Source organism: Hypanus sabinus, chromosome 5, assembly GCF_030144855.1.
Source record: "Hypanus sabinus isolate sHypSab1 chromosome 5, sHypSab1.hap1, whole genome shotgun sequence".
Lineage (NCBI taxonomy): Eukaryota > Metazoa > Chordata > Chondrichthyes > Myliobatiformes > Dasyatidae > Hypanus > Hypanus sabinus.
In genome coordinates, this window is record NC_082710.1 from 39,408,680 (window position 1) to 39,424,914 (window position 16,235).

A 16,235-nucleotide genomic window follows, 5' to 3' on the forward strand; every position below is an offset into this window, starting at 1 on the left:
CAGGGATTGCATATGCTTCCAAGCCTTGTTGCTTATGTTTTGGCTTATAGTCTTGTTGGCTGCAGTGACAAACCCAGTCGTTATGGACTTAAACATCACACCCTTGAACTTGTGTTTCAATATTGATATTATTGACCTGAGTGAGACACAATGAACCAAGAACCAAGGGTACATCTTCTGCTGGAAGTCAACGATGAACAACTGAGCAGATTCTCAGTGGTACGATTACTAGAAGCTAGCCCAGTCGAGCTTCAAGCCCATACCAATGTCGAAAACTAGACCTTTAGCTACATCAGTGTAAAGTTCCAGAGCAGCATGTCCCTGCACTAGTAGGCACTGCATGAGGGGATTACCAACAACCACCTCATACTTCACAAGGTAAAATAGTGCACCTGCCTCTGGAGGAGAGGTCATGGTCTCCTGGCTTCTCAGAACTTCCCGCAAAAGTATGGAGGTGAACTCCATGCCCCTAGTCATCTCATGCAAAATGCTCACCATCTACTCTGTGTCTACATCAGCCTTGCTGTTGTGTCTGTGCTCAACTGCATATCTATTAGATAAAAAGCATGCACTCAGGAGCTGGCTTTAATTGGTGTATTCACATTACAGTGAGCAAGAGAGAGCGAGAACAATGTGCATGCGCAGACAACAGATCAATAAATAGTGCTAAGATGATTTTCTGCTTTATTTAACAAACCCATTGCACTCGTTGCGTAAATTATCCTGTAGTTTAGAAGAATATGGGAAAATATCAGGTTATAAAATAAATTGGGATAAAAGTGAAATTTTACCTCTTACTAAAGGAGATTATAGTCAATGTCGATTAATAATTCAATTTAGATGGCCGGCAAATGGTATAAAATACTTAGGTATAAGAGTTGGCAATGATAAAAAGAACTTATATAAATTAAATTACTTATCATTATTGAAAAAAATTCAAGAAGATCTTGATAAATGGATGGTATTACCAATAACATTATTAGGTAGAGTAAATACCATAAAAATGAATATATTCCCCAGACTACAATACTTATTTCAATCACTACCAATACAACTACCCCAGAAGGTCTTTCAAGAGTTAAATAAATATGTGAGGAAGTTTCTTTGGAAAGGTAAGATGTCAAGAATATCATTGGAAAAATTGACATGGAAATTTGATCTAGGAGGGTTACAACTTCCAAATTATAAATTATAAAGCAAATCAACTTGCATCTTTTTTTGAGAGAGATAGACCGGCATGGATTAGAATAGAACTAGATAAAATAGGAGAAAATACACCAGAAGATTTTATATATAAATGTGAATCTAAATGGATACGGGAAAAGAAAGAATCTCCTATATTAAAGCATTTGATTGACTTATGGAATAAGATAAATGTTGATGATGAGACAAAGAAATCTTTATTAGCAAAGAGATCTTTAATTCAAAGTAGACTTATTCCTTTTACAATGGATAATCAACTTTTATATAATTGGTTTCAAAAGGTGATTAGATATATAGGAGATTGTTTTGAAGGAGGTATATTAATGTCATTTGATCAATTAAAGAATAAATATAAAGTATCAAACAACACTCTTTTTTGTTACTTCCAATTAAGGGCTTAATTAAGAGAAAAATTCGGTCAAACAATGTTATTGCCGAAATCTAATGAAATAGAAACTTTAATTCAAAAAGGAAAGACTAAAAAATTTATTTCTTGTATGTATAGCTTGATTCAAAAACAGGCAATTAAACAAGGAGTCCATAAGTAAAGACAAAAATGGGAAAGTGACTTGAATATTAAAATTGAAGAAACAAATTGGTCAAGACTATGTCTTGATAGTATGACAAATACAATAAATGTCCAGTTAAGATTAGTGCAATATAATTTTTTACATCAATTATATATTACACCACAAAAAAATAAATAAATTAAACCCTAATTTATCCGATCAGTGTTTCCGATGTAAACAAGAAATCGGTACTTTTTTACATTCTACTTGGTCTTGTTCTAAAATTCAACCTTTTTGGACGAATTTATGAGTTTTATTGGAACAAATTATTGGAACACAATTTCCACATAATCCAATATTATTTTCATTAGGTGACATTGAAGGGATAAAATCGAAACCCAAATTGAATAAATATCAGAAAGAATTTATAAAAATTGCACTGGCAGTAGCCAAAAAGACTATTGCAGTTACTTGGAAATCGGATGCATACTTAAGTATAGATCGTTGGAAGAATGAAATTTACAGCTGTATTCCACTTGAAAAAATTACTTATAATTTAAGAGATAAATATGAAACATTTTTGAAAATTTGGCGCCCTTATTTACAAAAGACAGGATTAAATATATAGGTGCTCCGAAGATAAAATACTTGGTTATTTGGGGAAAGAAATAAATATATATACTAAAGTTATTACGAACTCCATGGAACATGTGGGGATCTCCCGATATCCAAGCATTCTTTCTTTCTTTCTTTCTTTCTTTCTTTCTTTCTTTCTTTCTTTCTTTTTTTTCTATAGGGATGTTAGGAGGGAGGGGTTAAGGGGAGGGGGGAAGGGTATATACTTTTTACATATTTTCTTTCTCTTTCTGTAATTATTTGAAAACTCAATAAAAAAAGTTTAAAAAAAAATAGTGTTAAGTGGGTGGGGGGGGGGGCAGCATTGCTCCAACAGAAATCGATCCATAAATTACACTTGTCATAAAAGCATCCTGATTGTGGACTGATCCGAGCCCTCGGTAGCAGCATGAATATATGATCCTCCTCTCAGAAAGCTCCTGCACAGGACTCCCAATTTCTGGCACCAGACTTGGTGTATCCTCCTGCGAAATACGTTCCTCTCACCCAACTGGTTATCACTTGTGGTGTTAGAGACTAGAAGTGTCACTAAGTACTGGGTGAACTTTTCTCTCTATCACAATAACTGTCCCTCTCCAACTCTTCCTCCGGCATTCCTTTCTGCTTCTTTCACTCTCCTTTGCCTTCCAGTTTCCTATCCTGTTTTTCTCATTCCTGTTCCTTGGAGTAATGATGTTCTGATAGGGGGAGGTACAGACACTCTGTAGTAAAAAAGCCAACGATAGTCAATACTGTACGTTGAAGCCATACCTTCATGGTGATGGAGCATCATCGGTGGCAATAAGGGTTGTTTACTATTGTCTGCTGTCTAATATTGTTACCATACGGACCTGGAAGATTGTGGATAGGAATTGCTTTTGATAATGAGTCCTTAAAACTCCTGTATCCATCATCACAGGATGGGTTAGTCCATATATGTAAGAAGCTGAATTCAAGAGGGTCTTGCTTCCTCTGTAGGTTCTCTGTCCCCTTTTCTTGTAGCCGAAGCCAAATGGAGGATTTGAAGGATAATGACTGACATTTCCATGACTTTCCTTCTGTAGGCTTGATCTTTGTGTGAGTAACGATAACAGAGAATGTCAATAGTTGGATGAAGGTAGAAATTGGTGTGGAAGAGAATACATTTGTGTGTGGGATAAGGAGGTTGAGTAGGAAGACATTGAAGGAGTTAAAATTTGCGTACCAATGTATAAAGAGAAAGAAAAAGAGGAGAACAGCACAGATTATGTCTGTTACTGAGGATAGTCAGGCTGCAAGTGAAAATGGGCAATTCTGCATTTCACTCAGGGGAGTAGAAGCTCAGAGGTTCTCTAACATGTACTCCTCTCACAAACTTAGGAGATGAGGCTGTCAAATTGCCACTGAGGTTCCTCTCCGATGGAGCAAAGAACATCAACAGGGAGACCATTTGCTTCCTTGTCGCTTCTTAGCTGACAAATAGTCTTGTTGCCTTTGTGGACAAGCCAACATCTATATTTTTTAAAGTCAGAGCCTGACAATCTAAACGCTTTGGCAATGCCATTCACACGGACAGGAGGTAATGAGGTTAGCATATCTTTTCCAAAAAGGCAAATAGGAAGAGGAATCCTATCTTCAAGGGTTGCACTTTACTGTCAAGATTAAGTTAGCCAAGCATCTCAGTAGCTCCCTCCTAGGGGATAAATAATCTTGCAGCTCACCATAACATAAAATCAGCATCCTACATGAGACCAAGGAGGACTTACATCCAAACTTTAAAAAAGATTTTGGCCATGTCCTTGCAATATCAATGTGGGTGTATTCTTTAGCACTGTGAAGGACATCTATGACCCAAAGGTCCACTGACAGCCAAGGATGGAGAAATAGCCAATGTAGAAAGGCAATGTACCCACTGGGAGGAGCAATTTGAAGAAATCCTAGATGCTATCCCATAATGAATTGTCTGGAGTCACCTTGAGGTCATCAGTGACCAACAGATCTTTAGGTAGTCGGCACACCACTTGTTTCTCATACCATCAAAAGCAGTTGGTCAATAATATTCATATTTATGTTTATTCAATGCATGCAAAAGAACACATGACTTTGCCCACCTCAGGTTCATCAATGTACATTTTGTATAATTTCTCTGAGATATTTTTACATTTAGGACATTGTGTTAGACAACAGAAAGGCTTTCGTCTTTTCACTGAACAAAGATCGATACGAAAAGTCCTATGTTCATGTTCATCGTTCAATGTTTCTAAACAAGAATGAGAATTTAAAATAAGAATAAACACAATTATCACTCCATTACATATCAAGATTTTAATAGACACTGGAGGTCCTGGAAATCCAAAGCAATGCATACAAAATACTGGAGGAACTCAGTAGGCCAGCCAGCATCTAATGGTCAATGCTTCAGGATGAGACCCTTCATCAGGGCACTAGAAATTTTACAAAAATCACAGTAAACTAATTAGCTCTTTCAAACAACTTCTAATTTAACCGTAGAGTTAGCCAACCTAATATCAACAAATTCCTCATTTTAAACAAGTCTCAAACAAAAGTCTTTATTCTAGAGTTACATTTTATTGCTGTCTTAGAAAATCTTAACTTTCAGCATAGTCATGACTGAAGTGTGATTGAAATTCAGTCACATCATCACTGGACTAGTTAAATGGCGAATCTGACTTGGACAAAATCAGATGCAGAAAGGTTAAATAAAAATATATGCTGGATGTTATTTATTTTGAGTACTAATACCAATTCTTTTTGGAACAGAAATAGGCTAATTAATTAATGTTTTGAGTCGGAAGGCTCTAATTTAGAATACTAACATTTACCTGTTCACACACATTCCAATTGCTGTTCATCTCCTAAAGGGTTAAGTGTTCGCGATTAGCATTTGGGTTGTGTATCAGACTTTGGGACACAGAACTAAATGACACACTTCATTGAACTCCATCTTCCAGGTTTCATGCTTATGAGGGTGTTCTTCTTGATTGCTTTTCATCTTGGCTGTGAAACCATTTGGTTAGAAGGCTGACATTGATTAAGTGGAGAAGACCAATGTTTCATTGTGATAGCTGTCAAGCTTCACTCACTTTGTCAACAAATCAATGCATTTTTTTTCTCTAATACCCAAGCTTGCCTCCCGCTGTCACTGTGCAGAGAGATTAGAATCCATTGTCATGTTGCAATTGACCGTTTCCTGCATTCTCAACCGTGCAAAGTGCTTTGTCTGGTTTCACGGCAATTATGACATTATAAGGTATTTGGCACAGTCACAGGCAGCCTTTCTCTGCAATATACTGGGCCTTGTGCTTTCAACACTTCACTTCACAGAATCTATAATTAGGAAGTTATAAAAAGAAATATAGTCCTATTTAGGTGTTTAACATATGGCTTCTTTATGTACATATGAATGCATCTGTCATCCTCATATTAACATAAAACCATTCTCTGTGTGTCTGAGGTAGCATAAGAACAGGCTAAGTCTGGTGACAACCATAACAAGGACAGGTGCCTCAAGAATTTGACCTCAGCCAATTCTGAGACCAGAAAGGCTTAGAGAAATTGCATTAGGATTGCAACTGTCAAAGGAACTTCAATTATTAATTATACATGCTATAGCAATGTAGACAGCATGCATATTTGCAAAGTGACATTTTAGCATTAAATAGGATTTTATTAAAGTTCCCCCTACTATGCAAACACTTTCAGCAAACTTTGCACTAAAACTGTACAAGACGCTAAATTAAGTCGTGAAAAATTGTAAGTCTGGGGCAATTTCATTTTCAAACTTGATTGGCAGTGCACTTTTAACTTTGAAGACTAAAACACAGTGCTATATATTCAAGTGACATTTGATCATCTCCTTTCATTAGATCACCCACTTACATTTACACGAAATCATAACCCTCCAGCATTAGAGAAGCTTTTCCTTTCTTGTAACAATTTTCCCTAGCAATTGTAACACAAAATAATACAATTTGAACATTCACATTAAAGAAAATCATTTTGTCCTGTCAAAAACAGTGTGCAGGTTTCAATTTCTTTCTGAGATTTTGCATATACTCTTGCTATATAGTGAAAGTGTACATGGAAAAAAGTTCATTGCTAAAAAGCACAGATTTCTGCCGATCATGATCAGGGTCATAAGTAAAAGATTGTGTGACATGACACTGGGTCAGGATTGAGGTGCTGGTCAGGCTTGCTAAGGCTAAGTGGTAAATGTTACTCTTCACAGAATTATAGATCCTCTTGTAACAGAAAGATTAGTACCTGGGAAGAGTATAAAACAGTTTTATTGATCCAGAGATTAGTTTTGAATGTTGTTTTGGATTTTTTCTTTGCAGAGCTTGTAAATTACAGAGCATCCTGTGACATGAATTACTTAAGAATACAACTTGGACAGTACTTTACATAAAAAAGAGAAACCATTCTGTACTGCTAGTGGCATTGGTCCTCAGGCCTTAGTGTCAATCGTATTCATGACAGAACACATTTTATTCTGGTATTCAATGGTCCACAGCAGGGGAACTATTTGACACTTTACAGCAGAACAGTTCTCCATTTCATTCCGAGCTTGGCAAAATAATAGGAGAAGTTCTACTTTCAATAAGGGCACTGTTCACACATGAATAAGTCCCAAACTTCTTTTTAATTTGGAGATGTAGGTAACATGCCTAGAAAAAAAATAAAACGCAAAGGCTGTCAGTCAATTGTTATTAGCCAGTAAACGATCCCATGTCAGCTTACACATGCTCACTGATAATAATTTGCTTGATCTCACCACTACCTTTCTCAGCCCTTCCACTTTCCTTGGTCTATCATACAGCTTGTATAATGTCAGGAAAAACTCTTTATTCTAAATAAGCACTGGGAAACCCAGAACTACCAAGCAATCTCAGTTCCCAGATGCTGCTGCTTTTCCTGTTGTTTTACCTGCTTGAACTAGACCAGCTCAATAAAGGCATCCTATCTGAGCCTGGATAGGATGGGTCTGTTTTATCCTGGTGGACAGGAGACTGAGGGGTGAACCAATAGAGGTTTAAATAATTATGAAGAAATAGATGGTGATGCATGTAAAAGACTTTTTAGGGGTGCCTTTGACAAGGCAACTTGGATTAAGGTGAGAAATCGAAGGTTCAGAAGGGATCTGAGAGGGATTTTTTCTACACGATTGGAGTCTGCAAGGAACAACCTGAAGAGATGGTGGAGGCAGATACTCACAGAACTAAGAAGCATCTGAACACGTACTTGAATAGCCAAGGCACAAAATACTACAGAACTAATGCAGGTAAATGGGATTAATACAGATATGTACACCAGAGAACGTGAGCATGATGGGCTGTATGATTCTGTGACCATAGTCTTCCAACTATAAATTTATCAACTATATACAACATATTTTAATTTATGTTTTAGGTCATCAACTGTTACACTTTTGTTGAGGATTGATTTTTCCACCCTACATCTATAACCTGACCTACTGAGTTCCTACAGTAGAGTATTTGTTACTCCAGATTCCAGCATCTGCAGAACCTTTTGTCTCCTTTTGATCTTTCTATTGCCTTCCTGGCTAGCTGTTATCTTCCACCCAATATAAGTACTACATGGAGCTCAGAAAAATGAGGGCTATGAGCACTGTGGGCTGAAGGGCTTGTATTGTGCTCTAGGTTTTCTATGTTTCTATGTTTCGATTATAGAGTATACTACTGTGGGTGTAGTTTTAAGAACTGTTGAAGAATATGTTAAGTCTTGAAAGTAAAAAGAAACTGAGACACTGGAAATCTAAAGTAAATCATAAAATGCTGGATAGGCTCAGTAGGTCAGGCAGCACCTGTAAAAAAGAGGCAGTCGCTGCTTCAGGTCTAATACCCTTTGTAACGTTCTCCTTCGGGTGTAACGAAACGCCGAATTTAACGTCCGGATAAACCACAGTTAATAAGAACCAGATCGCAGTAAGATTAACCATTTACTGTTCACTCTTCACATTAACATATGGTGAAAACTGTTGATAAAACAATACAAGATTGATACAGTATTTGTTCCTTCCTTAATATCACATTTCAAGTGTAAATACTTGCAAAGGTGACTATAACTACATTACACTAAGGTGCAGTATACAGGGAGAGTTTACCTGCTCCATTGACTACTTTAAATACACTTCCATGCAAACTATCCGCGACTCTTTAACTAACGAAAGCATAAACATTATCTACCGTCGTTACCTCTAACAGGATCAGCATTAACATCTTAGTTCAATATATCGAGTATCTATTAACTTACAGCGTTGCTCTCACTGTGATTTCTCATGCCTGCAAAACTGCTTGTGCTCAGGTGAGCCTCGTGGAAAGCCCCCACCCTCGCGCTAATTTCAAACCGGTGTTTTCCCACAAGACGCGGCGAAACCGGATGTGACGTCATCGCATGCCGATATATTTTACATGCAATGAATACACTTTAAACACTTCTAATTCTAACTAGAAAATACTATTGAATGAATTACTAAGCGAAAATATTATAAACTAAATAACTGTCGTAAAGACAGCACACCCTTCATCTGAACCTGGAGAAACAAATTAGCTGAGGTAGCAGAAAAGATGATGAGTGGAACAAAAGGAATATCTCTGACAAAGTGAAATGCTGGATAAGTTCGGATAAGGTGAAAATTCTTTGCATAATGTATAGTGTGACTATACAAAATAAAAATGGACGGCCACTTCTTATATAATCAGAAAGAAAGTCTGATATATCTTTTTATACATTGCGTTAGCTGCACTATTAGTTGAGCATTGACCTATAAAGGATGTTTTGTTGAGAATCTGCAGTTGCTTATTGCATCAGGGAACTGCAAATGAAAATGCTTACAGACAGAGTAGAATCAATAAGTTTGGGATATCCAAGCAACACATACAAAATGTTGGAGGAACTCAGCAGGCCAGGAAGCATCTATGGAAAATTAAAGCTGTGGTGACCCACTTTCTGCGCAGGCGAACCGGCTCACAAATCGCCAGCGCGCGGGGGGAGACTTTGGTAATGCACCTCTGATGTCATTTCCGCCTGGAGAGGGCGGGTGCTAGGGATTAAATGCCAGCGCCGCGGTTTGAATGAACTAGTCTCGAAACGACTTACCGACTGCGTGTCGTCTCTAGCTCTGTGTGTAGCACATCACTACAAAGTACAGTTAAAATTTTGGGCCGAAACCCTTTGGTAGGACTGGAGAAAAAAAACTGAGGAGTAGATTTAAAAGGTGGAGGGAGTGGAGAGAGAAGCACAAGGTGATAGGTGCAAATGAAGGGAGAAGGATGAAGTAAAGAACTGGGAGGTTGATTGGTGAAAGAGACAGAAGGCCATAGAAGAAAGAAAAGGTGGAAGGAGCACCAGAGGGAGGTGATGGTTGGGCGAGAAGGTAAGGTGAGAGAGGGAAAAGGGGATGGGAAATGGTGAAGGAGAGGGGGGTGGGGGGGGGCATTACCAGAAGTTAGAGAAATCGATGTCCATGTCTTCAAGTTGGAGACTACCCAAGCAGAATATAAGGAATTGTTCCTCCAACCGAAGTGTGGCCTCATCATAACAGTGGAAGAGGCCATGAGTAGACATATTGGAGTGGGAATGGGAAGTGGAATTAAATTGGGTGACTACTGGGAGATCCCACTTTTTCTGGCAGACAGTACATTGGTGCTTGACAAAGGACTGTTTAGGGTCCTGAATGGTGGTGAGGGAGGAGGTGTAGGGACAGGTGTAGCATTTGTTCCGCTTGTAAGGATAAGTGTCAGGAGGGAGATCAGTGGTGAGGAACAAATGGACAAGGGAGTTGTGTAAGGAGCAATGCCTGCGGAAAGCAGGAAGTGGGAAGGAGTGAAAGATAAGCTGTTGAAGATGGCAGAAGCTTTGGAGAATTATGTGCTGGACGTGGAGCTGTTGGATGGTAGGCGAGGACAAGAGGAACCCTATCCCTGGTAGGTGGCAGGAGGATGGGGTAAGAGAAGGTGTGGGTGTGTGAAATGGAAGAGATACAGTTGAGGGCAGCACTGATGGAGGAATGGAAGCCCCTTTCCTTAAAAAAAGAGGACATCTTCTTCATTCTAGAATGGAAAGCCTCATCCTGACAGCATAGGCAACAGAGATGGAGGAATTGAGAAGGGGATGGCGTTTTTACGTGTAACAGGGTCGGAAGGGGTATAGTCCAGTTAGTGGTAAGAGTACAAGTAACAGGGTGGGATAATATAATAACAGAGCAATTTTGGGATATTGTGTATTACTAATTAACAGATTAATCAAGTATTAATTAATAAAGAAAAGGGGCTTCTTGTTAAGGCAGTAGTGCGGAGGGTTATTAGGCATGGCAACTAAAAGGAATAATCAAATCATAGAATGGCTACCGTACCAAAGAAGGCCATTCAGCTGATATCAGCTTTCTACCATTACAAATCAAATTCTTTCTCCCACATCTTTTCCTCAGCCATCCAAATTTGTCCTATATTTCTCCAGTTCCCTTCTTTAGGAAACAATGACACCTGCCTCTACCATTTCAGTGAGTACATTCCAGATCCAACCACACATTATGTAACAAAGCTATTCCTCATCCTGCAACACAGTTATGTCTCCTCCCTTTCATTTTATGGCTGTGATCTCTCTTGCTTGAACCCCTCCACTAGTGGAATGGATTTTACTATCTACTCAATTGAGATCTCTCTTCATTTTATCTCCTTCTTTCAAATCTTGCCTGTTCTTCTGAAAACAATCAAAGTCTCTCTCACCTTTACTTGTAACTGTAATCCCTCATCAAATCAACCATTTTCAGAAATCTTTTTTAACATCCTCACGTGCTTCTGATAAAGTGGCAACTAGGAATGAATGAAGTACACCAATCATAGATCAATATTTTATAAACTTTCAGGATAATTTCCCTGTTTTTACACTTTACTCATCTACTGATCACTTGATGAGTTTGTACCTGTGCAGATTTTCCAGAGAGAGAACAATATTGTCAAGCTCATGGAAGACAACATGGTAACAAAGGAACATGCCACATGCAAAAGAAAGATGCCATTTGCACAAGATAGTAGGAACTATTGATGAATTAATTAGTTACACAAACTAAGGATGAGATTGTGATGAGGATTTGGTAAAGGTCATGAGGGACATTTTAATCTAGAGCCTTCAGAGTTTTTGAAAATGAAACTGACAAGATGGTTTATTATTGTAACCGAGGTACATTGAGAAACAGATCCTTTCATTACTACACAGTATTATGGAAGTACAAGGGAAACAATAACAGAATGCAGAATAAAATATTATAGTTACAGAGAAAATGCAGTGAAGGTAGAAAATGAGGTGCAAGACCATTACAATGTAGACCGTGAGGTCAAGAGCCCGACTTACACTAATAGGGAGCTTACATTATTTTTATAACAATGGGATAAAAACTACTTTTGTGCCTGGTGGTATGTACTTTCAGGCTTTTTTTTTAATCTTTTGCCAAATAGAAAGAGGGAGAAGAGAATATTTCCAGGTGGCTGTTGTCTTTGATTTTGTTGGCTGCTGTAGCATTGGCAGTAAGAAGTATAAATGGAGTGAGAAGTCTAGTAGTTTTGATCAGGAAGCAAAAGAAAATGTTGGCAATACAAGTCAGGTCAAATGCCTGACAGAAATGTGTAATTTCCAGACCTATACAGGCAAGGTACTATGGTACATTGGGTGGGAAATAAGAAGCTATTGGACCCTCAATGAGGATTGGTATGTGGTGTCCTGATTTCCTCTTCCTGAAGTCCACAAGCAAATCCTTGGTCTTGCTAATGCTGAATGATTTGTTGTACCACCACTCAATCAGCTGATTTATCTTGCTCCAGTATGCCTCTTCATCACCATCGGAGGTTTTGCCAATAACAGAGATGTCATCAGCAATTTTACAGATGGCATATGAACTGTGCTTACCTACTCAGTCATGAGTGTAGAGATAGATGCCCTACTAATCAGTAACCTAACAATGCCCACTTTAAATATACCCATTGATTTGGCCACCACAACAGTCCGTGGCAATGAATTCACAGATTCACCATTCTCTGGTTAAAGATCATTCCTCAACTTCTGGACTGAACACAATGCCAAATTAAACTAATCCATTCTGCCAGCATATGTTCCCCATACCTCCATTCTCTGCATGTTCATGTGCCTATCAAAATATTGGTAGATTGAATAGTGTTCTCTGCTTTCAATAGAAACTTTTCTGTTGGTAGCTCTATCCTTGTAATCTCACTTAGAATTGCATAAAATTGAGCCAACAGATGATGAACATTACAGGTGAATCCACAGACTATGGTTCAATTAAAAACCTCATCTTAAAAGCTCTTATTCCTATCTTCAAATTGCAGCATGGATTTAACTTCTCTGTCTCTGTAAACTCCTTTGAGAAACTTTCAATTCTGGTCTGTGGCATATTCTGTTATTGACTAAGATTTAAGATTCAGAATTCATTCTATTCCTTCTCTTTCTCACCTAAGATGCTCTTGTAACTTAAATGCCTTAAGTGTTCAGTCGCCTGTCCAGTGACACAGTTGCAATTCGTTGGTCAGTAAGATCTATGGAATTGATTGTGGACTTCAGGAAGGGGACAACAGTCCTCATTGAGGGATCAGCAATAGAAAAGGTGAGCAGTTACAAGTTCCTGGGCGTCAATATGTCTGACGGTCTATCCTGGGTCCAACATATTGATGTTATTACAAAGAAGGCACAACAGCAGCGATATTTCATTAGATGTTTGAGTGGACTTGGTGTGTCACCAAAGACTCATGCACATTTCTACAGATGTACGTATCATGGAGAGCATTCTAACTAGTTGTAGCACTGTCTGGTATGGAGGGACCACTGCACAGGATCAGTAGTAAACTCTGCCAGCTCTGTCATGGACATTAGCCTCACTAGTATTGATGACACCTTCAAATGTTGACACCTCAGAATGGCAGCAACAATCATTGAAGATCCCCATCACCCTGGACATGCCTTTCTCTCATTGCAACCATCAAGGAGAAGGTACGGAAGCCTGAAGACGCACATTCAGTGTTTCAGAAGCAACCTCATCCCCTCTGGATCGGATTTCTGAAGGGACAATGAACCCATCTACACTATCTCACTATTTTTTTCCTTTTTGCTCTATCTTTGCACTATTTGTCCACGTTTTGCATATATTTCTCCCTGTAATTTATAGTTTTTCATCATTATGTATTGCATCATACTGCTGCCACAAAGCAAAAAATTCCATGAAATATGCCAGTGATATTAAAACTGATCCTGATTCGATGCATATTGTGACATTCCACTGCATGAAAACTATTTGAAGACAAAAGTATACGTTTGTGGCGACCCATTTCCTGGCACATCCGAACCGACTCACAATTAGATAGCCTACGGGGGTTTGCGAGCACAGAGCTTTGGAGCCTCTGCGCCACGGGGGGCAGGTTGAGGGAGGCTTAAAAGTGAGGCTGAGGATTTCGAATAAAGTCTTTTCCTTCGACTGTAGTTACCGACTCCGTGTCGTAATTTTAGCGCTGCGTGTAGCACACCGCTACACGTTGATACTCTGTGCAGTACTAGGGGGCGACTTTGCTGGTGGATTGATGTTGAAGTTAGCTGTCAGACCAAGGCTCTTGCCGCTTTCCCAATGAGTTGTAAAAGATGCCAAGCAATTACTCAGTAGAAGTGAAAGGCAATTATTTCTGGCTTCTTAGACATATATCATAACATCACAAAAAACACATTATCTGGTCATTATTACATTGCTGTATGGAGAAGCTTATTGCTTGCAAACTGCCTTGTTTCCTAAATTACAAGAGTGAATGAAAAGTATTTAATGTCATTTAAAGCATCTTATGATGTCTCCAAAAGGGCTAACTGGAACTTCATAAATCCATCCCTTTCTTTTCAATATGCTGCTGCTGCTGCTAGAAAATCTTCCCACTTTGTTCCAAAGTTCCGGTGTATCACAACTTTAAATTAAAGGATATTAGTTAAAATAGTATATAAATTATATAGATTCGACGAGAAACTGGAAAAGCACCTGAAAAGGGAAACAACTTCAGGTCTCACTAAAGAAATTTATTTCAAAGAATTATCATAGCACATAGGATATAGAACATTACAGCACAGGAAGAGGAGATAGGGAACAGTCACGTGGTGTCACTGTAAAACTAAAGTGCACATCCTTCCACCCAGCTTCTCAAATGAATGATACGATAATCTATAGAGAGAAAAAAACAAAGTAGTAATGAATGATTATTGACGCAAAATGCTAACTCTGGTCCTCTATCAGCAGATCTGCCCAACCTGCTAAGAATTGCCAACATTTTACAATCTGTTTCAGATTTCCAGTATTACAGGTTTTTTTTTTTGTTTGCTTTCAAATATAATTAAGTAGATCAGATACTAATAATCTGCACAAAATGGCCATGTGTATTTGATATGATCCCTTTCGGATCTCCACGACACACTCACCAGTGTTTATATTATTAGATATAGCTAGTAACCGGTGCCCACACTGATAATGCTGCATCCGGCTTGCCCACTCATAGCAAGCTAGAAACTTCCAATAAAATGATGATTTTTGAAGAGGATGAGATTAGGATCTTGTAGGAACACTATTCTGAGAATCTGCATGTACTAGTGAAGTAGTAGTATTCCTAGATCAGTGTTCCTACACTAACAGTCAGAGAATTTTCAAAATCTCCGACTGGCAATTGGAGGACTTGAAGGCCATTTAAACGTTCTGGAAATAAAAGGTGATAATGAACCTGTTAGGACAAGGACAAGTGGTACACTAACTTGCTTCTAGGAATAAAGCTTGTCATGTTATGTGTGACCATACCAATGTCATTGATTCTCAACTATTCTCCAAAGTGGGCTAGGAACTCACTCAAAAGCAAGAGATTCCTGGGTGCAGCAGTTCAGGGTGAGCTTCCAACTAAGGTATAGTCTTGACGTTTTACTGAAATGGGTGTAGAAATAGATTCAACTATAACTTTCAAGGGGAAACTGGAAAAGCACCTGCAAAGTGAAGCAATTTCACAGGTACCTAAAGAAATTTCTTCCAAAGAAATATTATAAAACATAGAATATAGAACAGTACAGCACAGGAACAGGCCCTTCAGCCCACAATGTTGTGCTAAACCAATTAAATTAGCAATCAAATGGCTAATTAAACTAATCTCTTCTGTCTACACAATGCCTATATCTTTCCACTTAGGTCACGTTCACGTGCTTATCTAAATGTCTCTTAAAATCCATAATGTATCTGCCTCTGCCACCACTCTAGGCAGTGCATACCAGATACCCATGACTTTCTGGGTAAAAAAACTTGCCCCTCATATCTCCTTTGAAATGATTCCCTCTCACCTTAAATGCATGTCCTCTAGTATTAGGCATTTCAAACGTGAGAAAAAGATACTGTCTGTCTACTCTATTTCTGCCTCTCATAATCTTATAAACCTCTATCAGATCTTCCCTTAGCCTCCATCATTCCAGACAACACAAGCCAAGTTTGTCCAAAATCTTGTTTTAGCACATGTCCCCTAATCCAGACAATATCCTGGTAAACCTCTTCAGCACCTTCTCCAAAACACTGACATTCTTCCTATAATGGGGCAACCAGAACTGTATGCAATATTCCAGATATGGCTTGACTAGAGTTTTGTAAAACTGCAACATAACTTCCTGACTTATGAACTCAATGCTTCGAGTAATTAAGGCAAGTATGCCATATGCCTTCTTAACCACCCTCTCAACCTGTATAGCCACCTATATATGTAACTGATCTATATTCCACTGTATTCTTTGCCAGGCATCTACACTATCCACAACATGACCAATACTTGCATCACTGCAAACTCACTAGTACACTCATTGTTATTTTTATTGATGTTATTTATA

General features: G+C 38.4%; 1 long non-coding RNA gene across 1 annotated transcript in view; it reads right to left on the reverse strand.

Annotated features, from left to right (window-relative positions):
• Nucleotides 1-4,402: 4,402 nt before the first annotated feature.
• LOC132394077 (uncharacterized) overlaps nt 4,403-16,235 on the reverse strand; it is a 96,343-nt gene continuing 84,510 nt past the window's right edge. Inside the window, exon 3 of the long non-coding RNA XR_009512167.1 lies at nt 4,403-6,994. This is a non-coding gene — a long non-coding RNA (uncharacterized LOC132394077). The remainder of the gene's footprint in view (nt 6,995-16,235) is intronic.